At 49.0% G+C, this 25938-nt stretch overlaps 1 protein-coding gene across 14 annotated transcripts in view; it reads left to right on the forward strand.

Annotated features, from left to right (window-relative positions):
* The window catches only part of NCOR2 (nuclear receptor corepressor 2), a 229705-nt gene that overhangs the window by 41063 nt on the left and 162704 nt on the right, over positions 1-25938 (forward strand). The gene's annotated exons all lie outside the window — the stretch shown is intronic.

Below are 25938 nucleotides of genomic sequence, written 5' to 3' on the forward strand. Positions count from 1 at the left end.
TTCTTTCCTCCCTCTAAGCTATCTTGTTACTAGCACAGATTTTTCTCCTTTCACAGCTATTTACCATGTGCCAGTGCTGGGTGTGTGTAACCTGAGCTCTGCTCTGCTGCAGTGGGCTCCTTCAGCCCATGGGGCACATTCGGCTGCTGGTCTCCTTGATCCTGTTGGAGAGGCGCTGCCTGGTAGTGCACAGATCTGAATGAGTTGTCTCTTTCCACCTCCTGCCTTTGTGTTACTCACCCAGCATCTTTCAGTCCCTACGTACGTGCCACGTGCTGCCTTGTTTTGCCTGGGTTAGCAGCTTTTCTGATGTTGGAGCCTGTTTCTAGGCCCACGTGAAGCTTCTTCTGTGCTGCAGGCTCTGCTAGTAGAGGCAGGTATGCCCCGTGTGTACAGGACCTAGGGCTGGGTGTGTGTGTGAAGGCTCTGGCTTGTGGAGCGAGAGAGTGGTTTAGCCCTGGCTACGTAGCTGTCGGTGTAGGAGCCTGGGAGCTGTGTGGTAGATCAAGCACGCAAGGACTGAGTTGCCTCATGGGTTTGCTACTGTGGCCACAGAGTGACTTGGCAAGTGGGGGAGAGTTGATCACACAAACCTGCTCCCGCTAATGGTCAGGCTTTTGTATTTGGTTCTGTGATTTCATTTTTCCCCCTCCTTTTCTGAACTTCAGAGCCAGCGTGACTGAGCCGGGTGATGAGCTGTGGGACTGCTGCACAGAACCTCGCTGCCCTTTTCATGTCCTGGGCGCAGCAGAGCTGCTGTGAGCAAGCAGGCAGGAGTGCCCGTGGACACAGCCCGGATAAGATGTTGTCACCTGAACAGAGATGAAAGCGCCTGTGCAGTTGACTGGGGTGTAGTTGGCTGCTTGCTGGTGGGAACCGGCCTGATCTGGTATCTCTCCCTGGGCAGGCTCCTCATGGGGACAAGGTGCACCTCGGGCAGAGCAGAACCCAGCCACGCACTTGAGCTTGTGTTCATTGGGGATGTCCACATGCTTTCTGGACCTGCCTCTTTCATCCAGTCGCCTTCTTGCGTGCCTCTGTTACAGGGAATACCTGAAGCATCCATTGCTCCATGGACTGCACTGTAATTTGGTAATCCTTGGGTTTTCTCTTCCACCTGGCACTCCAATAAATGTTTCTGTGGCTGCGAAGCTGCTTACAGGAGGAATACGAGCAGTATTGTTAAAGTTATATGGGCTTTATGGAAACATGGAGGCCTGTCATGGTCTGCCAGCATGGGTAGAGGCTGCTAAATGGGTGATATTCCCAGAGACTGGGCTTGAAATCTTGCTCTCCATGCAGTGAATGTAGGTTCCCCTTGACATTGCAGAGGCTGGCTGCGAGTGCCTCTTTGTCCAGGAAGAGCAAAAGTGAAGACTCACCTTGGAATAACAGGTAATAACAACAAGGTTCAGTCTTGTGGCTCCGGCTTTATTAGCAATGACCAGGGTTGTCTTTCTGTGGTATTTTTCTGGTGCTCATGGTGATTTTCTGTGGTCAAATCTGCCTTCTTTCTTGTTTTGTCCCTGTGAATGAATGGATTGTATTTGGAGCTGGCTTCCACGCTAGAGTCTACTTTGTCCTGACACCCAGCGTTGGATGCATCCTGGTCTTGCAGTCTGTCCAGAGGCTGTACATGACCAAGTGTATAGTTAATTGCTTTGGAATTGTTAAAGGTCAAGGATATTATTGAAGAAGGTTAATCTAAAAAAGAAGAAAAAGCATCCTATGTGAGATGCTGTTGGTTGTTCTCTTGAAACCCTTAGATTTGGAGTTTGAGAGGAAAAACCCATTGAATGGTGTCTTAAAGCTGAATAAAGAAGTCAGTATTGAATGTTTTAATGTCTTGCAGATGCTGTGGGGTTGCAGGGTTTTATTTTAGATTTAACAATGGGAGTTGGAGTGGCTCCAGCACTGTACAGAATAGGCTCTTTAATTAAGGGTTTAAGCTGGAAGAGCATGTGTAGCGTGATGCCATTTTAAAGTTTCAGTGGGGCTTTGTAGTTGAGAGTTGTTATTCCCCATCTTGGATCACACATGTACGTGGCTGGGGTCATGGTGGGGATGTTCCTTGGCCGGAGAAGGGAGGTTGGTCTGTGGAAGGGCAGCAAGGTGTCTCCAGATGGTTTAGCTCTGATTTTATTTCTTCTTTACTGTGGCTGCTGATGCACACTTTGGAGGTGCCACATCTTTGTGGCCCCATGGTGTGTGATACCACATCGCACCCACCATCAGCTTTGTTTTACACTAATAGTTCTTTTCAGGTTAGGGATAGGGTGTTCTGTAGCCATGTTATTAGATGTCATCATGGTAATAGGAAGCTGTGAAGGAGGTTGTGGAATCAGATGTGATCTGCTTGGAAAGGTGTCCCCAAGACACACTGAGGTTCACTGGAGCAGCAGAGGATGAACCGAGGCTGTGTGTCTGCGGCGTGTAGCAGGGCAGGGTAGACCCCATCGCTCCACAAGTTGGAGGTGTCAGTTCTCTGTGGCTTGTTTGCCTGTTGTTTATGGGGTGGAACCCGGAAAATTGGCCAATAAATGTAAGAAATAAATTATTCTCCCCTAGAAAACACAGATGTTCAGGCATGCATCCCTGCGTTCTCATCTGGAAAAAAGCATTAAGGGATTTTTAGGTGATGTCTCTTAACTTCAGCCCATTCTCAGCCCATGGGACACAGGTAGATGCACTGTGCCGGTTCTGATTCTCTACCCTGTGTGTGGCTCTGCGGTAGCACAGTGTGTGTATTTAATAATCAGTGACAACTGCTGCTTTTGGCAGTCCTGGACAGTTTGCCATAAGAACCAGCATCTGCCGGGGTTTGCTGCGTCGTGGTTTGTGCTAAGATGAGTGCTTGACTCTCTTTCGGACAGTTACTGTGAGAACTGGGCTCTTCTATGGCACTAGGAAGAGCTGCCTCATAGCAAAGGCTGGGCAGCTGCGAGCCGGACGAGTAGCAAGGAACCTCTATGGTTTGCACTTAGCGTCTCCTAGTATGTTTATCCCCATAAAATAATGAATTGAGCTAGAGCTCCGAGCAATGTTATCACCTTTGCACATTAAACAATCATAATCATGCGCTCTGACTTAATGAGATTTAGAAAGAAATGTTGGGGTTTTGTTTGCCTTCTGGTTTGCGAGTGTTAAAGGCTCCCTTGGGCCGTGCATTCAAGCCTTTTCCTGAGATCCCGGGGCAGTCTGTGAGCGGAGGGCTGGCGCTGGAGACTCAGCAGCCACCAGTGCAGAGCAGGAGCTTTCCCAGAGCCGTTGCCAGGCTTGGGAGTTGATCGTGGACGCTGGCAGCACTATTTTGAGCGATGAGAAGGAAGCTGACTGTGTATTTGTGGTGGCCTTGGCTCTTCTGTTTCTTAATTTTCTCTTTAATTTCTATTGTTTTCTTTGCTTATTCGCTAACTTGCAAAAATTCAGCAAATGGCAGAGGATCTCCCAGCCCTTGGGGTGAGTTTTATTCAGAGCTGCAAGTGAGCCAGCACATGGCAGCAGCACTCACTGAGCTCCTGCTCGGAGGTGTAAACGGGATGGGTGTGATGGACCCGCTGGCCTTCAGGTGATCAGGGTCTGGAGATAGCAGGGTCATCCTGGGCAGCTTTGTGTGTGTATTAAGGGTAAATATTAACTTTGCATGATCTCGGGAGCTGCTGCATGTTTGCGTTAGCTGCTCATTTTGGTAGGATTTGGTTAAAATTCAGTCACGAGGCTCCTAAACTTCATCAGTCTTCACTGCACCATGGTCTTGAAGAATGTCTTCAGTGTTGTCTCCTCTGAGTTTTGCTGCTGGTCCTCAGTCTTGCTGGGGTGTGTCAGTGCTTTTAACTCATTCAGCTGCAGAATAAGCCCAAACTGTATGGGAGGTTGCCCTATACTGGCACAGGGTACAGGACATCTCGAGTTCAGCTGCTTGCTCAGGATATCCCTGCAGTGCGTCCTGAAAGGACGGATGAGCTCTCCCAAGACTTGCTGAGAGAGGTTTTGTAAAGCATCTTGCTTCCCTGCAGCTCCGCAAATCGCACCCAGAGCCCCACAGGCCTCATCACTGCGGGGGCAATGACAAAACTGCACACACAAGTGTTGTTTTGCTGTTTGTTTTCTCTCAAGCTAAGCTAGTTGAGAAGAGAGCCCCGTGTGCAGCAGAGCAAAGGTACCTGCTGAGTAGCATTGAAACAGACCTGAGGGAACCCAGACTGTGGCAGGTGCTGCACTGGTGAAGTCAACAAATCCATTAAATAGGAACCTGTCCCCGTGTGCCATCCATGGGAAGAGCAACATCCATCCCTGCATCACCACCGGTGATCCCAGACATTGATGGTGCCGGGCAGCGGTGCGGGAAGGGAAGGGTTAAAGGAGGCGAGGTTGTCAAGTTGGGTTAGCCATCAGATAGCTAATATTTTAGAGGTTTTTCAGAGCTAAGCTATAAAAAGGCCGTAGCAGTATTTCAACTCGCCCATTGTCTGCTGGAAGCCAGCCAGCGTTGCCATGCCGACGAGGAATTATTACTTGCTGCCAGAGCTGGAGGAAAAGCTCATACTTTTGGCTTCAAAACAGGAGGGGTGGACTTATGTAATCCACTGTGTTTATAGGCTGAGACTGGCAGGAGCATTGAGAAATAATTACAGGCTTTCCATTTCATTTCCAGCTTGGTTTTTAAGGCTGTGTGGCCTCTCTTTATTTATTTATTTTGAAGTTTGAGAGGGTGGCTGCTAAAGATGCAGGAGGAGATGCGGGGATGCTGTGAAGGTGAGTACCCCTCCGCTTCCCTCCCCGGGCTGGCTGGGCTGCTTTTGTTTTGGTGGCGTTTTTGTCTGGAGAGCTTAAACTAGGCCACAGCAGAAAGAAGTTGCTTTGGAAAACTGGAACTTGGCCGGGCAACACAGAAACAGTGTTCAGTGCTGGAGGCTGGGAATCCACTTTTGCGGTTGCCTGGAGGTGGCCAGCGCTTGCAGACAGAGGTGAAGTGTGGGGTTTTGTGAGCTCCGGCTGCTTTCCGAGGTGATTTTATCCCTGCAGCCCCGTTGGAGTGTGTGGTTTTCTTTGCGGGGGAGGGCAGCAACAAGGAAAAAGGAGAGGAAAAAAAGTTTTAGGTGTTGTTTTCTCCCCGGAATGTCTTGGTCTCGCACATGGCTCCGTCGGCTGGAGAGGGATTTGTCAGTGTGATCAAAGCAGTTTTGCTGATGTTTTCGTGCTCTTGAGAGGTGAATTCCAAAGTTTAGCCTGTAATTAATGTGGGTTTGTTCGTCCCGGGAACAGTCAGCAGATGATGCTGTAATTTGGGTTTGCCTGAAAAGCAGTGCGTGGTGTGTTTTGACTTGGGGCAGGCTGGTGGGAGTTTGCAGCTGCTGTTTTCGTGCTGGCTGTCGCATCAAGGGAGTTAGTGCTGGTAAACTCTGCTCGCAAAACTCAGGGGTTGGGTGCTTCTGCTGGTTGGAAGGGTCGTGCTCCTGTTAGTAGTGGGGAGGACGCTCCTGGTGTGCTGGGAATCCTTTGCCCAGGAGGGACCATGGCATTGTGGTCACAGCGGAGGAGGGGGGGATGCTGCGGGTGGGATCCAAGCTGGGATTGCTCTGCCTTGCTTCTTCCTGCTCTCTTCTCCTTGAGGAAATGGGAGTGTTAGAACTGACTTTTAAATCTGTGACGCTGGGTATAAAGCTCTTAAGAGTGGACAAAGCCCTTTTTTGGAGGGGATGTGAAGGAGAATGCTTTGAAACGCTGCAGACTTGCTGTGGAGGTTACAAAGGTGGATAGAAGCTGCAGTGTGCTGTGATGTATTTATTTTATCTAATGCTTGCTCTCATTGCACAGTGTCCTGCTAAGGAGTTACATTTTCACTTTGTGCTAACCTGACTTTCTGCTGTTGTTGTGTGGTGTGTGCAGCTTAAATATCCCTCCCGCTGTGTCAGCATGCTCTGGAGATCAGCGTGGTGTTGGCTAGAATGCTTAAGTTCTGAGATACAGCACTTCTTAGGGATAGTTACAGTCCCACATGAACATAGTTGGTCCCTAACTTGAAATGCAGGGGTGCATGGGTGGAACTAATGCACGTGAGGGGTTGTTAAACTCATACTGCAGAATTAAGCTGTTTTTTCCATAGTTTCATAGCCAAAAACCTGGGAGAGTGGTGGCACACTCCGAGTCAGGAAATGTCCCTTGAAACGCCAGTCAACCCTGCTGTTATCAGAGACACAGGGGTGTGCTGCACAAAGTCAGTCAGTCATTTGATGATCTATCATACAGCTCTGCCTCCTACCACAGATGCTGTTGGACGCGGTGCGAGTTAGATTTGTTACTGCAGGGCTTTTTCTGTGTGTGTTTTTTTCTCCCTTCCTCTGGGATTCATGCCAAGATGAACTGTATGTTCTGTTCTTAAGAGCTATGAGTAATGTATGTGTGAATCTATAACATAAGTAATACGAGCATATAAAATGTGTGAGTATGCAGGATTCGTGTATCCTGCATCTACGCAGCGCCGCACACATGCTGGATGTGCGCTCAGAATTAGGGTGTGATACATGTCTGGGCACAATTAATGACATGCCTTGCAGTTCCTGCTCGCTGCAGAGCCCTGATGGCCTCATCCCGGCCAGCTGAAATCCCAGTCACCAGCTATGGTTTGCCTATTTAATTGCCCATTTGGAAGAGTTACAAATTAAGAGTTGGAATTGCATGTGCAGCGGAAGTCAGCCTTAATGAAGACAAGGGGAGATGCTGGCACTGCTGCCTGATGTTCCCTGAGTACTGGGGTGTCTTGGGGCTGTGCCTTGGAAGTAGGGATACAGGGATGCTGGGGGGTCCTACACCAAGGAGATGCTGCTGCAGGAGCCACTGTACAAGTGATGCACTCCAAGGCAGGCCTGGTGCTTCTAATGGGATATTTTTTTCCCCTGTTTTAGATGAATAAATGGGTTTTCTCTCGTAAATTATTATTTTAATGTGAAAAATGAGAAGGTGGCACGTAGCCAGCTCCCCCGCCTCGCTCTTCCCCGCTCCAATGAGGTCATTGCCTCTTAAAGTTTATACCGCGCGCTGCGAGACGTGGCTGGAGGAGCAAGAAGGCAACAAACGTCTCTCTGGGGGTGGATGGGAGTGATGGCCACCGGTCCCTGACACATTAGTGAGCTGTGAGTGATGCCTGGGCAGGGTCTGTGTGTGGGGAGGGGGCCTGCCGGGGGGTACCTGGCAGGATGCAGATCCGGGTGGGAGGGGAGCGCATTGGTCCCTGTGGTGCAAGACCCTGGGATGCTTTGGATGCCGGTCCAGGGGGCTGGTTGTGCTGCTCAGTGGGGTGCCGTGTAGAAGGAGTTTGTGTGTGAAGGGCTGGGCATGTCCTTAGGTGAAATGGGATTGGCAGCAGTACTGGTACTCCTTGAGGACCAGGACCAGATGAGTGCCAGATGCAGGCTTGCTCTCGCATCTGTTTACTTTTCCTTGGGAATTTCCTCAGTGCTGTTTTTGCGACGGGGTTGTGAGAGTTTGACCCAGTGAAGGTTATCTCCAGGACCTTTGTGTCCCCTCGCTGAGCGGCTGCCTGGAGGAGTTGTGTTTCTCCCCCTTGAAAGCCATCCTCAGCTGCTTGTGGATTCCGGGGCTATTGTTTTCTCCTTGTCTGTCCCCCTTCTATAGTGGATATTGATATGGAAATGGATGAGCCTGGACCATGAGGTGGTCTTTGGGGTTGCCCTAGAAGCTGTAGTTCAAGAGTGTGGATTTTGAGGGCTGTGCAGATCCACTTGCTCTGGTTCTGGGTGGAGCTTGCTGTACTAGAGGTGGTCGGGAAGGGGGACTCTATGCATCTTTAGCTCTGATTGTTTCACTGCTCCATCATGGTTCTGGGGAGGTGCAATGGGCTGAGTCCACTCTGCATGATCCCACCTTTGCTGCATCAAAAAGGAGCTGTGGGACAGCATAGGGAGATAGCAAGGGAGATGGACAATCACTTTTATTTTAAATCAATACTTTTGAAAGCCCCTGGCAGAAAGCCCTGCACTGGGAAGGAACGTTGGTTTGCTGTTACAGCTTCATCCCCCAGTGTACTCATGCTGTAGGGTGCTATACACAGCCACTGCTGTCAGCAGTGGGTTTCAGAGGTGGGTTTATACAAAGTGAGCCTAGGAGGAAGCTGTGAAAAGGTTAACAAGAGGGAAAGGGATGGAGGAGGCAGTTGAGATGTTGTGGATGAGCCCCCATCTGCAGTGCTTTGCAAGGACAGTGAAGATCTGGGAGATGCTTCCATTTGCTGATGTGGGGAACTAATATCCTATTTTAAAAGGAAAGCTACCAGGTGGCTGCTCCATATAGAAATGAGTACCCGAGGGCCCAGGGTGCGCCAGTGTCAGCACATCTAAAGCTTCCCAGCGTTGGCTTTGGTCTTGTGTGAGCAGGTTCAGCTCTGATCTTTCCTTGCACCAAAGGTGGAAATGAAGAAGTGCAGTTGGAAGTTAGTACCGGAGGGGACCTGGGGAAGGGGTCCAATGTGCTGCTGTGCTTTTAGGCATGAACTTCAAAAAAAACACCCCAAAACCCCACTTTGAAATCACTGTTCCACCATTTAGGCATCCTGATACTTGCAGCTGCTCTTGTGCTGCTGCATCCCTATGATATCTTCTGTTCTCTTCATCTTTGTCTTTCTGCTTCTCCTCAGCAGCCTTGTTGATGGGTTTTTTTGTTCCCTGTCGACATGATACAATCACTCCTTGTTAGCCTATCTTGCTCTTTCCTCTTTCAAGGAAGGGAAGGAGCAGGGGAACCAGATCTGATAATTCCAGTGAGTAGAACTGTTCCCCTGAGCCCTTTATAAAGAAATAAAAAGGCTCTCCTTCTCTCTGCTTCTCTTTGAGTACAAGCACTTTACCCTCTTGGATTCCCTGCAGGCTCCTCACACTGCTAAAATTGAAACATCAAGATGTCTGAGGCAGCAGGAATTACCATCAGTGTTTTGACACCTGGAGGTACAATTTCTATTAGCTTTTATATAAAAACAACACCAGTTTTGCCAACAGAGTTCTTGTTAAATAATGCATGAAGACCCCGCTCCTGACAGTCGGTATTTTTCTTTCACTTCTCTGGACTCTTGGATAATGGCTTAATTTTTGTGACCATTGGGGAAGAGCTGCACACTCACAGGCAGAAATGGAGGTATATGGACACACACGTGCTTAGCTCCTGGTAGTGAGTTGATTACCATGTTTGCTAATTAACACGGAGAGATGGAAAAAGCACTCAAAGGTTGGTGTGTTAAGTCTTGGATCATTGTTTTATGTTTTGGAAGCAGCAAAATGCTCCTCCTGGGAAGTTTGCTAGTAAATAAGGCTGTTTAGATGGGATACGAGACCCCTGGAGGGTCTGCGTGCCCTCAAGCAGAGATGGGCGCAGGGTCATCAGCAGTAAGAAATGGGTAGCTCGAGTTTTAGCTTAGATGGTGCTTGGCATCAAGCATATGCTCTGTGCTTGCTTTTGGGGGAAATGAAGTGAAACAGAAGGGCACAGCATGTGGATGTGACTGCTAATAGTGAGAATCAAAGTACAGTTTTGACATCTCTAACCTAATAAGTGGTGCTGCGCGTGAGAGCCTGCTTATTTTCCTTTTTACCATGAGATGCTTTGACAGAGGAGTAAAGTCCCATTTTGACATTTCTGTCACTATAACTAAAGAGAGAGATTACAGTAAATTGGATTAAGTGAAAATCTTCTTCAGATGTTTGTGGTTTGGGCTGATTTATGGATAGATGTCATTTGAACGTCATTCTGCTTTTTTTAAGCATCTGCTTGATGGTTGCTCTAATGCTGTTGCTGCAAATAGCCCATGCAGAGGAGGGAAGGCTGAGCAAGAAGCAGTTACCCGTGACAGATCCAGCGCTGGTGTGTGGCATGGGGACAGCAGGACGCTGTCCTTCGCACGTTCCCAGCCGCATAGTGCCAGATTCTGTAACGGGTGCTTGCTTCTCATTTGAGTTCCTGTTATTAAGCTTTGATATCTTCCATTGAGAGCCATTTAAATGGGCGTTTCCAAGTGGTTTTCCCATCCTGGAGAGAGATGCTTCAGCACACACATTCTTTATCGTGCTCTTGGCAGATCTTATGTTGGTTGTTCCCCTGTGACCGGGGATGAAGATGTTCTTGGTTACACTCGTGCAAAGTCTCAGTCTTGGCCTCCTAGTTGTGGAGTCCTTCACTTGCCATGAGTGTGTGTGTGACTTTTCCAGGAGCCAGAATATTCCCGTAAGTGTGTGCTGGCTCACTGACATTAGCAACAGCACGTGAAAATACTGTGTCCATGTACTTGCTATTTCCAAAAGATAGTGTTGAAAGTTCTGCCATTAAATTAACAGTGTGAGACTTCTTAAATACATACATCCTTCATGGCGTCCTTTACCCAGGCTGCTGGTTCCACTTGGCAAGCTGAATAATCTCTTGTGGATGATGATGTAATCAGCACTGTGATCAGTGATGTCATTGATGGAGTAGTCCCCTATTGCCTGATTCAGTGATGAGTGAGACGAGATTGAAGTCTTTGTGCAAATGGTGACGGGAAACCGGGAAGTCTGCATCCGCATCCCTAGATGCTGTTATTTGCATGTATAGGTTTGAATTTCGAGCATCATTTTGGAAGACACTTGTGATCCACACTCGAAGTCACTAGATTTGCAGCTGGGTGTAGAGGCTTATGCATTGTAGTTGTGGTCTCTGAAAGCTTATTTTCAACTTTGATGTTGGTTTGAAGCCCTGCACCCGCACCAGGAGGTGTATATGGTAGTTCTGTGCCAGTGCTGCTCCTGGGGCTGCCTCTGCCCTGTGTCTAGTGGAGGCAGTGCTATCCCAAGGGAGCATGAGTTGGGATGGGTGTAAGAATATAGAAATTACCCTTAATCCCCTGATGGGTTTGGGTGTCTTATCCTGTGTCTGTATTGATTTCTAACCTCCTGGTGCAGGCATGTGCTGCCCAGATGTAAGTTGCAGGTATAGAGAAGTACCCTCGGAAGCGGAGCGCATCAAATCCTGGCTCCTTGGCATGAGTCAGCTGGTGATGCTTCCCATCTGCCCTCCAAACCGAGCCCCATTGGTTTGATTGGCAGCATCTCAGCACTGCCTGGGTTTTCCCGTGCTGTTGTTGACACCAGGGCTGTGGTGTTTTGTGCTCCCCCTCTGCGGTTTGTGTTGTCCTTGCAGTTAAGAGATTTGCCTTTTGCTGTGTGAGCATTTTGTGCCTTGCTGGTGACTCAAAGAGCAGCTCTGGAAATATTTTCTGTGTTATTTTTTTTGTGATATAAATATTAGTGGGAGATCACACCACTGAGGGAAGATAAATCTGTAATCCCGCTTAGTGGCTGATCTTATCCGAGCTGAGTAGCTCTCGTTGCATAAGGGACAGTGACCTGAAATCATCTTTTTCAACCAGCAGAAGGATGGGGTGTGTTTCATCACTTCAGCGCACACATGGGAGTGATACAGACCTAAAATGGTTTAGTTTGGTGGGTTTACTTTGAAATCTGAATACGTCCTGACAACTGACCTTTAGGTTGCTGTGTCAAAGCGAACAGCGGTGCCGCGGGAGGTGGGTTATTTTAGTGCATCAGTCGGTATTAAACAGGATTCCTGCCTCTCTTGCAGCCTGGCTGGCTTTTTGGGATTGCTAAGAAGTATTTGCAAAGGTTACCTGGCATGAATGTCGCGGAGCAAGCAGAAGAGCTTGATCACAACCCATCCCAGGGATGCTGGGGTGGGAGTTCGAGGGATTGCTTTGGCACTGGGGAAGGGCTCTGCTCTGTCTCTTGGCATGATGCTCCCACCACTGGATGCCAACAGAGGGTAGGTGGGTGAGCAGCAGAGGAAGAGCTGCTGCTTGTAAGAAGTGAAGAATTAAAACCATCTGCTCCAGCTGTGTGCCTCTGCTTATTGTTTTTAGCTTCTCTCAGTAAAGCAAATGAGGAACTGGAGGTGTGTTTCTTGGCAGGGACCTTGTCTTGCTGGAGTTGAAGAGGTATTTCCCTTTCTGCTTGGTTGGCTCTTTCTTCTCCCATCTCTCCCAGACACGTAGCAGCCCCAGGTTGAGCTCAGGTGAGACATCTGGTCTCTCCCTGCGGGGGAGGATGAGGGTGGCATAGCTTTTCTTCTTTCCTCCCCATCCCCTGAGAAATGCTACACTAAACACCTTAGTGTTATGAGCTCCATCTGAAGATGTGGGGCTCGCTTGGTCACCTCGCCTGTCTGCTTTCTGTCTTGCCCCCCATTGGAGGCAAGAGCACAGATTACTTGTGTGGCTGGCAGTGGGGAAAGAAGAAGAGGTGGTTTTTCTCTCTGGTGTGGGTGAATTGGTGCTGTCTGTGATGGATTCTTGCTGCGACAGGCTCTAAATGGGAGCTCCCAGGGGAAATTAGCCTGCAGCTTTTGACTTTATTAAATATTCTCCAGTGCCATCCCAAAGGACCACTTTTTAGTGCTCTGCAATGTTTTGTCTGTATTTTAAACATCACCTACATGAAGTGTGACAACGTATGGACTATATTTACATTAAAGTCTACGTACAAAGAGTTAAGAAATGATAGATAATGCATTCTGTTCTTCACGTCTAACATCATGATGTCTTCTAGATGGATATGAGAACCTCAGCTGGAGATATTGCAGATTATTATAAAGTCCGATAGCTTACTTTAATATTATGGCTTATAATGATTGATTTAGCCATTTATTAAAACACCTATTTAATGATTGATTAAAGTCTTTCGAAACTATTTGTAAGTTTTAAAACGTGACCTGATGTATTGTACCGCCATTAGCACCTAGCTAATAAAATACACTGTGGTGTTAAGTTGCAAAGTTCAGTTTTAGGCCTTAGATGTGTTGAAGTTTTAAGTACCTTGTTACAGATTATTCCTGGTATGTTTTAAGCCCCAGAAGTACAATGTGTTCCTCACAGCGACCTGGCAGTGCTGTGTTTACCTTGTGGGTCTCCTGTCTGTTGGGACGGACCCTGTTTGCTTTGGCATTACTGGCCTGTGTAATGTCATCACCTGGTATTGAGTACCCTGATAAAATGCTCTCTCCCCGCTCCCAGTGAGGAACGGGTCCATCTTGTGCTTGGCAGATCCAGGAACCAGCAAGCGACGCTCCTGCTTCTGCCGGGTGCCTCCGGGCGCTGTCCTTGGGAGCAGCTTTGGGAGAGCTGTGTGCTGATGCAGAGCAGAGCCCTGGTAATGCCATCACTGTTACACAGACCCTGGCTGAGCTGGCTCCCTGCTAGAGCAGGTGGGCTCCTCTCTGGGCTGTGCTGAGGGAGCTGAAAATCCCAGTGGGAGGAGGGTAGGTTGTGTGGAAGCACGTGATGCCAAAGATGAAGTCAGTTGAAAAGGCTGGGGTGGATGTGGGAGAGGGGAAGATTGTCCTGATAAAGAAGAGGTGCAGGCTAAGCTCTGCATCCTGCTTTGTGTCTAGAGGTGTGTTGTCTTCCTGGGTTTTCATAAAATGGTTTGGGTTGGAAAGGGCCTTAAAGATCACCTATTCCAACCCCTGTCCCCCATACCTTCCACTGGATCAGGATGTTCAAAGCCTCATCCAACCCGGATTTACCTTTCTTTAGCCAGGTACCAAAATCAAAAGGTAAACTGTGCATACACGAGATTACAGGGGACGTGATGGTTTTTTAAGTCTGCCTCCTTTGTCTGTGTACAGAAGCATTTTTTCTATGGACTGCTCAACTTTCCATTCAGTGGAGCTGCACAGAGCTGGCTGCTGGGCTGAGCTGTGTAATGGGATATGTGAATCGCAGCAGGAAACCTGCTCCAGTTTAAGCAGCCCTGATTTAAAAGCAAATGCAGTCAAACCAGTACAAACTCCTGCATGGAGGAATTAAAACTGCTTTGTGTGCGATTGATGTCACTTCTGCTTAGGTCAGTAACTACTGCTGAGGGATGCTCAAGTGGACAATGACTAAAACCCGATTTGTTGAGCGTCAGACATGTCTGCTCTGCCCTTCTCATTGGGCTGTAGGAAGCAGGTAAAATTAGGGAAGGAAGGGCTGTTAAATGTGCAAGCTTTTCATCTGTCCCCACTCCTGCCTGGCAAGTGACTTTGTGCTGTATATGGGTAACTGATTATAAAATCCCAGACTGATTTGGGTTGAAGGGACCTTAAAGCTCATCCAGTTCCAACCCCTGCCATGGGCAGGGACCCCTTCCACTGGAGCAGCTTGCTCCAAGCCCCTGTGTCCAACCTGGCCTTGAGCCCTGCCAGGGATGGGGCAGCCACAGCTTCTCTGGGCACCCTGTGCCAGCGCCTCAGCACCCTCACAGGGAAGAGCTTCTGCCTAAGAGCTCATCTCAGTCTGCTCTCTCTGATCTTGGTGTATGTTTGAAGACTAATGCTGTGCTTTTCCTTGGAAGTCTGAGCTTAGAGGAATAATGTTGTGGCAAGGCTGGGGATGTAAGTGAGCGCATGGGGATTCACAGGATATGGGGATTCACAGGATATGGGAATGGTCTTGCCCTGTTAGTGGCTGATGTAGAAACAAACCAGCAAAGTCTTTTGGGCTTGGGCTGGGGTAGCAGGGAGGTGATTTTGGGGAAGGCTGTAATTTATCTTTCTCCCTCCGCATTGTCAAACAATTCACTGTTCATTTGCTTACCTCTAGCATCTGTCTGCAATATTTATTTGTCTGTACCTTTAGCATCTGTCTGCAATACTTGTTTCTTTCTGGAGATTGCTTACCAAGCAGCCACGTCCTTGGAGATGTGAGCACAATGGGTTGGCTCCGGTAGCCTGTGCCCAGTTGTTCAGTTCCCAGCCAGCTGTTCTGCAGCTGTTTTCACTGCAGAGACTGCAGTGATTTAACCTGAGCGGGTTTCCCAGGGCTTACCCTTCTATGTGGCAGGAGATGAAGGCACCCTGCCTGCAGCCCCCTCCAAGCGGATGCGTGTGGGTGCTGTGTTCAGGTGCCGGGTGCTTCTCTGTGTCACTGTGGTAGGGTGAAGAAAGTGAAGGTTTATTTGGTTTATTTACCCTTTCTGACTGCTTAAATAGTTATTTTGCCTTGATTTTTCTTTGGGAAGTTTTAGCCAGGGCTGTAGAAATAAACCAGAGGTGATGCTGATGAATTGCGAGGGGGGGGAAGCAGTGCATTTCCCTGTGGGTAAGAGTTTACCATTCAAGCCTTGACCTTGTTAAAACATGTTAACTCAATAAAAGTCTGAGTGTTTAAAGACAAGTGACTTCTTCCTGCCTTGAGGGGCATAATTAAGCCATTCCACACCCCTTAAACCAGAGCTGTGGGAGGAGGACTAAGGAGCTCCATACCCAGCTTCAGTCAGCAACCTTCCAGTGGGGTCATCTCCATCCTGAGAGCTGCATGGAGCGGCTGCTGGGAGGCTCTGGGAGTGCTGGGAGAGTGTGGCAGTGATTGCACAGCAAACCTGCTGTTTCCCAGCTGCTGGGGGGTGGCGTTGCTCCTTCTGCAGGGCACGCAGTTCTTGCTCTTGTTGAAATAGTGGTGTTTTGTATTAAAGCAGAGTGAATTTCCTGGGTGAAGCATGCAAACAGCTTCACAGGGGGGAAGAGGGGCAGTTCAGTTCATCCGTAAGAATTCCCTTACAACTTAAAAATGGGAGAGTTCTCTCTTTCTCAGGGTTTCCTTGTTTAAACATTCCTCATACGTTTGTAAAGCAAACTGTACTTTGGTATTAATGTTACAGGATGGATATTAAGACAAATGAGCACATTAATGTGTCCAAAAGCACCTTCTCCACTTAATCTACTGTAGGATTTTAAGGGAAATCCAGAAACTTGCTGTTTCCAGTTTGGTGTGTTTGTGCCTACTGAGCTGTAATGGGTACCCACTGGTGTGAATCCTGCTCTTGTGGCTCAAAAGATGAATAACTAAGGAATTCCCCCCCCATCCCAACTAAACCTCAGGAACACTCACACACTAACCAGCCATGCAGAGGAGTAATTCCTGTGTGACTGGTATACTCTGGAGTGCCTTATTGTCTCTTGGCTGTTTAGAGAGCACTGAGCTTCATTTTCCAGGGTTTTCCTGAACTCTTCACTTCTGTGCTGTCTCCTCCCTGGAATAAGTGTGGGTTTTCTTCCTAGTACCATGGGTCTGTCTGTACCTCAGTACAGAGTCCTCACAGGCACTGGAGCTATTTTAAGTGAAATCCATCACTAGCTCCTCCCATTAAAATACAGGGCTGTTAATTGCAGTTGCTTCATGAGCAGCTCAGCTGCCCAAGCAGAGGTGTTGGAGATTTGGGGGCAGTAATCCTCTTTGTTATCCCTGTGTAAGCTGTCTTGCATCAACTTGATACCCAGGGAAACTCATCACCTTAGCAGAGATAATTTCAGATGCTGTCTCTTTTCTTGCTGTGAGTAACCAGAGTGCATCTTAATTTAAATCTGAGGCCTTCATCAAGGTTATAAGCTCATTGCATGAAGGTGCTGGGAAACATCCTTAAGTGCTCCCCAGATGGACTCTGGAAAGATGATTACGCTGTAATTTGTTTCTATAGCTCCACAAAAGCAATAATTGACCTTGGGACTATGACTCTGCTATTCCCTCTGCTAGAATCCCTGGTGCTTTTGTCCGGGCCAGTTTTTGTCCTTATTAAATGACTGTGTTAGAGCTTCTGTTTGCCCAGGAGAGGTGCCTCCCAGCTGATGATGAGGATTGCTTTGCGTCAGACCTTTCCCTCGTGGTTTGTGTTTGTTTCTGCTTTGTGGTTAAAGGGTTTGGAGGATGAGGAACCATCTGAAAACTCAGCCCCAGGGCAGGTAGGTGCAGAGTGATGGGAGGTACCTGCTTGTGCCTGCACAGCAGCAGCAGCGAATTGGGGCCAGTGAGTCATCTGAGGAATAGCTTGATGTGTGCAGCTGAGGGTTGTTCTTAAGTAGCAATAATCATTATTAATAAATAGCTTTGACTTCACCAATTGCAAAACAGGGTGGACCGATAGCCCAGGGCCTGGGCATTTTGCTGGGAAGCAGAGCAAAACTCTTCCCTCTATCTCATACAGTGGGGCAGGAAGGTCAGAGGCTTCTGACGCCATCTTGCTGGTGCTGATTGATTCCCTGTGGAAGAGCGGACCCTTCTAGATGTCTCGTCTGTATAGCATGAATTTCAGTTGCCCTTCAAGGACTCCTTCAAGCTTGTCCACAGGCTCCCAGAAAGCCTGTAAATGACAGGCTGAAAACCATTGCTGCAAGCCCAGGGAAGGCAAGTTCCAAGGGATTTAACCAGGTTTCAGTAGGAGTGTCCAGGACTCCTGGTCTGCTGGAGACAGACTGGTGGCTTTGGACAGCTTGTTGCCAGCAGGGCTGAGCTTGGCAGGGAAGCGCTGAAATCCCGTTTGCCCACTTGCAGGTTCAGTTATTAAACACATCAGGAATCCCCATCTGCTTCGTAAGCCTGTCTGTGGAAACATAACCCAAAGCTTGGCTCCTGCAAAGTGCCATTTGCCTCTGAATGAAGTTGGAGGGAGCTGGAGCTGTGCAAGCCTCCTTTCTAAGGTGAGACTCCCCTGTGACTGCCGAAGGGATGAAACCCTTCACGTTGCACTTGCTGCTTGCCAGGCTGTAGGTGTGTGTAGAGGGGTGTTTGAGAAAGGGACGGAGGTGGAGGTGATGTTCTCCTGTCCCCTTTACCTCTGCAGATCGCTCTGCGAGGTGCTATACGTCGTATGCAAATGTTGCAGGTTTTTTGGTGCCTCTAGAGAGGCTTTGACTTTCTGTCTAGAAGCTATTAATTACCTAGACAAGGAAAGCAGAACATGGCCAATTAATGGCTCCTACCGTTTAGACCTGTCTCTCTGGCTGATCTGCTGTGAACTAATGAGCAGCTCCTCTCGCCGGGCCACCGCCAAGCTTGAACTTCACACTGGTTTTCCTAGGGAGAAATGAAAGCAGCAGCAACGTGCAGGAGCAAATGGCCGGAATGCGGTTATTAACCTAGGCTGAAAACTGACTCCCTCTGCTCAGTGATTACCCAGGGGATGCGAGGAGAAAGGCCTGCTGGAGGGTTCAGAGCTGGTATTTGACAGGGCATGGAGGTAGCATTCCTTAAGTTGCCATCCTGCGTCCGAGGGGCAGCGGTGTGCTGGGTAAGTACAGCGGGTGCAGTGCAAACCTGGGCTAGAATGGGTTAGTTTAAAACAGCTCCGCTCCCAGATGACTCCCTTCTTTAGGGATGTTTTATGGCACAGCTGCATAGCATCTCATCTATTTTTGAGTACCTTGGTTTACAGGTCATTTAATTTATTTGCAGGCTTTGTTTTGCTTCCCTAGGGTAATTCTTGTTCCTTTTGCACATGTCGTCCTATGGAAGGTATTAAATCCTGCAGTTTGTCACAATAGTTCTGCTTTTATGCTGGCAGTCGGTGCTCTTCAAAGATTCTCGTGTGAAGTTGAGACTCCTGAATCATTAGAGGATCATGAAAGGAAAGGAATCATTTAGGAGGCGAAGATGTTTTGTCGTCTTTGAAAGTGGGAACACGCGAGAGGAGAAAATGTTTAGCGGTGCTGATCCGCCTCAAAGAACTTCATCCGAGCAGCTCCAGAAAATGAATTTCACTCCTTTATTCAGGATGTAAATACTGGAAAATGTCACTCCTGAGCTGAGTAATTTGTTCAACAAAAGGATCTCGAGGAGATGACTCCCTGAGCTTTCATGAACGTGCCCCAGACATCAGAGGACCTGTCACTTCGGTAATAGGAACTGAAGGGCTTGAAAACCAAATGAGCAGTGGGTTCTGTGCAAAATACACACACACACCCCAGCAGGTGCTTTGTGAGCTCCCTTGCATTTTAAAAGCCTTGTTTATCTGGGGTTTAAGTTAGCTCCAGGGAGTTGCCAATGGGTGTAGTGATGTGTTGTTAGAGCCATGGTTGTTAATGGGCTGTTTAATGGACTTGGGAGCATGGCTGGAATAGTCCTAGGGTTACTGTATCATGATTGCACCTGGGCAAGGAATTGTTGGGTTTTTCCCCTTGATTTAAAGTTGCTTGTGCCTGCTTATTGCTGAGATTAGTGCTGCGTAACAGTTACAACGTTTAAGCCCATGGTCAATGTGAGAGGGAGGGCGAGTGAAGTGGAAGAGATGTTGTACAGTGCATGCGGTGATGGAGGTCTGGGAGAGAAGGAGCTTTGCCCTGGAACAGGCTGTCTGCAGTGCCCCATGGTTGGAATTGCCCTGGATCCCGGGTGGATGTGGCAGCACAGTGGGAAGTGTTGCAGCGTTCCGGGCTGCCAGACAAGGGTTTGGGTAGGGCAGGAGGAGGGTTCCGTTTGTGCCTTTGCACAGTCTGTCGTGCCTCAGCAGTTGTGCTTTTAGTTTCAGCTCGTGCATTGCTGTGTCTGGAGCTTTGGGCTGGGTTTCCATCTGAAAACGGGCCATTTTCGTCAGGGTTTTTTCCATCCCTGGGTTTTTGTAGTCGATTCTGCTGGTTTGCTTTTGCTGCCCTGCACCGGTTTTCTTATCTGCCTCCTTTTTGGCTGCCTAATCTGTGCTTTGGCACTTGGTGGTCACTCCTTTCCTTTCCTCCTCAGGCGCCTGCCCTGTTTCCCTTTGCAGTACCCAGGTGGTTTCGTGTTTGGGTTTCTTCTCATTTCCTCTCCGGGCGTCTCCATTTGTCTTTGCAGATCATCTTCAACAAAGGCCTCGCATGGTTTAATTTGTTTTCTATTTCCAGCCTAGACTTAAAATAACTCTTTTGTTCCATGAATGGCCTGTGCATGGATCCAAATCCCACCTCCCTTTTTCTGCAGTGTGGGTTTCTTTCTGCCTGTTTCTTGTCAGTATCTTTAATTACTGAAGTGTCCCTGTTGGGCATTGGGAGTGCAGTCAGTAGCTGTGGGTTGTGTGTGGCCGTGTGCATGCCGACTCCCTCCGCTTCCCAATGGAGCAGCATGGAATGGGTTTGCAGGGCTGTGGGTGCCCTGGCACAGGAGCAGCGATGCTGTTGGGTAATGGGAGCAGCTCTGCCACCACATCCCTGCTGATGAGCTCGCCATCCTGACGATCCATGGGTTGTTTCAGCTGTAAAAAGGAGGAGACCAGGAGATGCTTGATTTTGTTTAATTTATTAGAAGGGGAAAATTCAATAATGGGAATAGGGAAACCGAAGGGAAAGGTGTGTTAAGGCAGGGTTTGAAAACCAGAGTCTCAGGCCAGCCACGCTGATGCTGACCGGCGGCTGGAGCCGTGGCCAGGCTGGCACTCGGTGTGTGGCTCCTGTACATTAATGAGAGGATGTCCCTGCAGCTGGGAGTGACAGCCGAGCGCTCCTGCAGAGAAGTGGGTCAGTCTTGTTCATTTAAGCACATATGTACCCTCTGGGAGTTGTCACAAGGTCACTCGCAGCTGCTTTGCCGAGGGCTGGGAGGTAGTTAAACCGCGTGAAATCCGTTGCAAGTCCTCATCTGACCAGGGGTGTCCGTGCTGGGGCTGGTGGTGCAGATGTCTCCTCTGCTCCCAAGAAACCGGAGTATGCCATTGAGAGTGGGGATCTGAAGGAGGGAGGAGTTGAATGACACAGGTGACATGTACTTTCCTATGCCAGAAGCATCGGTGTCGTGTCACTGCTGAGAGCAGCCTTTGGAAACGCAACCGGGAGCGGGGCTGGCAGAATCCAACCCTCTGACCTTGCTCCATGGTGCCAAACGCTGTACACAAACGTTGGCAAAGGTTATCTCAGGGCAGAGCTAAACATGGGTCCTGTGCCCAAAATAGCTTGGAAAGACTGGAAAGGAGAAATACAAGTTGCAAATCCTGCTTTGCCGCTTTGGGCAGTGATAGGAGCAGGGCAGACGAGTCACCTTTCATCAGGAATCAGAACTGGTTCTGCATGGAGCTGTGCTGTGGTGGGAGAGCTGATACAGCCTGGAGGTTTCCAGCAAACCAGGACGAGAGACTTCATCTCCTGAGCTTCTGCCATCCCCTCTGTGGCTTTAGGGACTGCTTGTACCTTCTTACAAGGGTAACAGCCTGCCCTGGGCAGCTCCGCTGTGGTGCTGCAAAGCACCTTCTTCCTTCAGATCTGCTGCTGTAATGGCTTGTGCATCTGCACTGCCGGGCAGGCTGGGAGATTAATCCAGTTCAGAAGTCATCAGGACAAAGGAGAAGAGGGAGGAGAGCTGCTGCCAACGGGTGAGCTGGGGAACAGGGCAAGAGCTGCTTTGGGTTCTGCTGTTTGAGGTGTACCTGAGGAACCATAGGCTCTGACCATCACGTGCAGAGCACTGCCATCCGGCTTTGCTTTCATACACTTCCGAAGCAAGAAACATGCATTAAGATCACACACAGGTACAAGCCTTGACCCCTGGGGCTGGAGTAACCTCTCCTCCGTGTCACGGGGCTCAGGATGTGCTTGATCCTTCTTGTTGACCCTGTGCTGCTATTTTAATTTAAAACCCCTGTACCCCGCTGTGATTGAATGCTACTGTGGATTCCCAGGCTGCAGACACCGACATGGTCGTCTTTGTCATGCTGAATAGAGCCCTAAATTTATGGCAGACAGCCTGCTTTCCTATTGAAAGGACTTAATAGATACAGTACATACAAATATTTGTGTGCAGTGTCAACTGTCTTGGAAGAAAATTTCATGCACATATTGATTAGATAAATCCATTACTGTTACGTTGTGGTGCCTTTCTTGGGAATGTCTCTTTACCCATTTTCATCATATCTTCAGTATATTGGCTTCCACTGGTCCTTTAAAGCAAGTGGGGGTAAATCTCATAAGTGCTGTTCAGGCCTGGTTTTGATCTAGAGCTGTTTGGCAATGTCAGTGCTGTAACTGGCCGTGGGTCGGCTGCTGACAGGCAACATGCTCTTCTGCTGTGCTGCACACCAGTGTGTGAGTGGGAGCATCATGGGGTGGTTGGTCCCTTGGAGGTTATAGTTTGGTCTTAATTAAGCATTATAAATACAGGTCTCCTTCGCTTGTATTTCAAACTACACAAGGTGACTGGAGGATATGCACCTCTTTGTGGAGGAAAGTTGTCGTGTACTTAACCTTGAGGTAAAGACGACTTAGCGCATCTTTCCCCTTGCGTCATTTAAAGTAATTAAACGTTAGATTTATTGTCAATACTCTTCAATTAAATGTGCCCTGGTGAGTGCTGGCAGCCTTCTGCTTATTTGCCTTAGTCGTGCTAGTTGTTGCCTTTTAATAATGTCTTCTGCAGTCAGTTTGTGGGCTACCTCCTAACGTCTTCCATGGTATAGACCACAAGTTGAGTAACGTTACTCTGGACCTAAACAAGCTATTCCGTTCATCGTATTTCAGCGTGTCTTTGCTTTAAAACCAGTTTATTTGGCACTTGAGCAGTGTGTCTTTGCTGGGATCTGTAAATCTCTTCTGAGGACGGATGAGCTGGTATTATCTGTGAGCTGGGAGTGTCTTCTTCTTGTCACCTTTCAGACAGATGAACTAAGCTGTGGGGTAATTACGGCAAATGGCCTGTATTTATATCGTGGATATAAATCCTCCCCTGGGAATCCTGCTCTCCCTGAAGAGCATGGCGCTGATTGGGAGGGTTGGCTCTAACTCTGAAGAGCAACAAGTGTGTTGAATGATGATAATTGGTGTTTTTGCCACTCAATTTAATCGCAAAGCCTTACTTGAGACACGTAGGGGATTTGCATGGTCCTGACTGTATTGGTGCATGCTTTAGCTGTGGTCAGGATGTGTACTAAAGGACCCCCGCAGAGGTGTATGGCCCTGTGTCTACCTGCTGTTGGCTGTGACCTTGTAGATGACTGTGGGGTATCATGGGCTTATCTGTGCCCATTGTTCGGGGTGGACACAACTCTGCCTGCCCCCGTTAGCACAGGCTGTGCCCAGGTTTGGTGTATGCTTGGCAGGCACTCGGGCAGCCAGGAGACCAGGCAGAGCTCCTCTGTGTGCAAGCGAGCCTGCAGCAACTTGCCGTGGCTTGTAGAGTGCTTTCATGGTGTAAATTAGGGAGAAGAGGTGATGGGGAAATGATTTTAAACAGTAAATGGCACATGAAGAGGAGAAACAGAGGAGCAGGGAGGCGGTGGTTTGCTCTGTGGAGCAGGGTGGAGGTTTCGAAGGCTTTGGCAGCGGGGCAGGATCCTGGGAGTCTCCCATATAGGTGGAAATAAATGGGTGCAGGAGCCTTTTGGGCTCTGGCTTCTTCATGTTGTAGCCCTGGTGCTGGGTTTGCTGGTAACCTCTAGCTTTCTCCTGTTCCTAATCAGAGACCATAAATCTGCCCATACCTAGTGCTGTAATGGCTAACACAGGTCTGCGGATAAAGCAGTCTCTGATGGAGACTCCAACTGGGGGAGGGGGGGGAATAGTTTTCCTGTGAGACAATGTCTGTTCCTCATCAAAATCAGTTGAGGAAAAGTAGGAACCAAACAGTTTGATCCTAGAGATTTAAAGAGCCTGGCTGCTCTCTTTGATTTCCATTAATCTGCTCCTATTGTTTGTGTTCCTCCCTTAAGAGTAATTAATAAAGGGCTGTGGATGAGGAGGCACCCTGGGTTCTTTCGCTGGGGATAGATGGCCAAGCAGCACCAGTACATCCCCAGCAAGATGTTATGCTCCCAGTTTGCTCCTCAGTGGGAGCACCCACATTCCTGCTGCTGGCTGTGCACTGACCGTCCTCCTCCCCATAGGAGTGCCCCAGTGCATTGGTGACCTCATTTGGCTCCAGCCCCGGTCCAGCTGCAGTGGAGAGCATCCAGGGCCTTAGACTTGTACTGAGATCTTGCTGGTGGTGGTTTGCAGGTGTGGGGATGCTTGAGCAGTGCTTTGCCTGTTTGCAAGCACATGAGTTTTCACTCTTGGCTTTCTTGTTGAAGCAAAGCTAGTTTGCTGCCCTGGGTAAGGAAGAAACCTTGCTCTGTCCTGCTAGTGTGTGGTTAGTGCACGCCACGAGCACAGCATGGTCTGGTACAGGAGGGTTTTGTTGTCCCCTCTGATTTCACCCCATGTGTATATATCCTTCTACCGGAGAGTGAACTTTTTCTTGCTGCAAAGAAAGAAGCATAAAAGCTTTTAAACTGCTTTAGAGCTTGAAACCGTGTGGCTTTGCACTGAGTGCTGAGGTTTAAAGCTGAACTGCTGATCTGAGGAGTTTACATAGAGAAAAACCATCCCATTACTTGCGCTGTAGACACCTACCACGGCATGGTCTCATCCATGTGCTCAGCTTCCAGGGAAGCAGTTGGTTTGCTGAAAGCTGTCAAGGACTCTAGGGCCTCCAACATGGAGTGTGTGTATATACATGTGGCATATGTGTGTATATCTATACATGCACATGTATACACACATATAGCTAGATAGATCTCTATATGTGCTAATTAACTCTTGGGTGGCCTCAAGCCAAGATGTCCAAGTTGGAATCTGTTGTTAGGGAAGTACCTTGAACTTCTGCAGATCCCAGCAGGCTTTTGAGAGCATGGTGCTCGCACCCTTGGCTGCTGCAGGGAGGGTTTGCCCCTGCAGAAGCACACGTGGGCTGCAGGAGAGCTGGGAGGAGGGCGGTGGTGTGTCACTGCGGGCGAGCAGAGCGGATGCTGAGCCACGCGTTGCTCCTTGCACAGCCCCCAGCTCTGGGTGGGAATCAGCCATCAGCGCGAGGGGAAGCGGGGCAGTCACACTGGAAGTGTAAATACACCCCGGCCGCCTTCTGGGTGCCTCTGAATTCCCCTGCGTGTGCCGGGGCTTTCCTGACCGGGGGGTGGATTGCGCCGAGCGTGCTGAGCTCTGGATGGGGACACTTCCCCTGGGTGGGCTGAGGCCTGGCTGCTCCCGGGATCGGGGCGGCAGGTGAGGTGTGCTGGGGCTTGGTGGCCACGTGTGGCTGCAGGGCTGGGGGACCTGGTTGTCCCCCTTCTTCCTGCTTTGAGAACCAAACCTAGCTCTGTGTTTTCCCATGTGGAACCTGGCAAAACACCTTTCTGCAAAGAGGCTGGGTTGTCCCTCAGCAGGAGCATGGGGGCGTCTCTGCACATCCATCCTCCTTAGGTCTAAATGAGCGTTTGCTGAAAAGTGTTGTTTTTGTAGAACTTGTCCTCTTTGTAAGGTCTTCAGGCTGTTCCCATCCTGCCGTTGCAGCTCTGCCTGCCGTGCCCAGCTTGCGGGGACCGTTGCCTTGGTTTGATGTGATGCTTGGCTGGGGAGCAGAGCGTGGATGCTGAGCAAGGCAGCCCTGTGCCTGCCTGCAGCAGATAGCAAGTGCTTTATCAGCACGGGCTGATCTGTGGTCTCACAGGAGGAGGAAAAAAGGGGTAGAAAAAGAAAAACTTCCTCTTTTTTTGCTTATGCTTCTTTTTTTTTTTCCCCTTTCTCACCCCCTGCTTGGGTTTTGTCCACACCAACTGCTCCTTCAGTTGAAATTGCGTTGGTTCGCTGTGCAAGGGACCATGCGAGTGTGGGGAGAGGTGGCACTGGAAGCTTCCTCTGCTGCTCCTGATGTGCTGGTGGAAGATTTAGAGACTGCCCCAAACCTCCCAGGCCAGGTTGGATGGGGCTTGGAGCAAGCTGCTCCAGTGGAAGGTGTCCCTGCCCGTGGCAGGGGTTGGAACTGGATGAGCTTTAAGGTCCTTTCCAACACAGACCAGTGTGGGATTCTGTGTGTGAGTGTGTGGATGGGGAAGGGGATGGGCTGAGGAGGGATCTTGTGCCTTTGGACCTTGTTTTGAAATGCCGAGACTCTAGCTTGTGTTTTTGGGAACTAAGTCACCCCCAGAAAAATAACTGTCTTGAAGAGACATGGAGACATAGATCAACAGGGCCCAAACGAATTACAGGCAGTTTGCAGGTGCTGGGGAAGGCTTTCCAGGGCAATCAGGTGGGATGGTTTTGGGATAATCTTACACTTGGACTTCCCTGTGATGGGAGTAATCCACAACAGAAACTTGTCAGTGATGTTTGCCAAGTGGAAAGTGGGACTGCTGAAGAGTTGAG

The sequence above is a fragment of the Lathamus discolor genome, chromosome 12, assembly GCF_037157495.1.
Source record: "Lathamus discolor isolate bLatDis1 chromosome 12, bLatDis1.hap1, whole genome shotgun sequence".
NCBI lineage: Eukaryota > Metazoa > Chordata > Aves > Psittaciformes > Psittacidae > Lathamus > Lathamus discolor.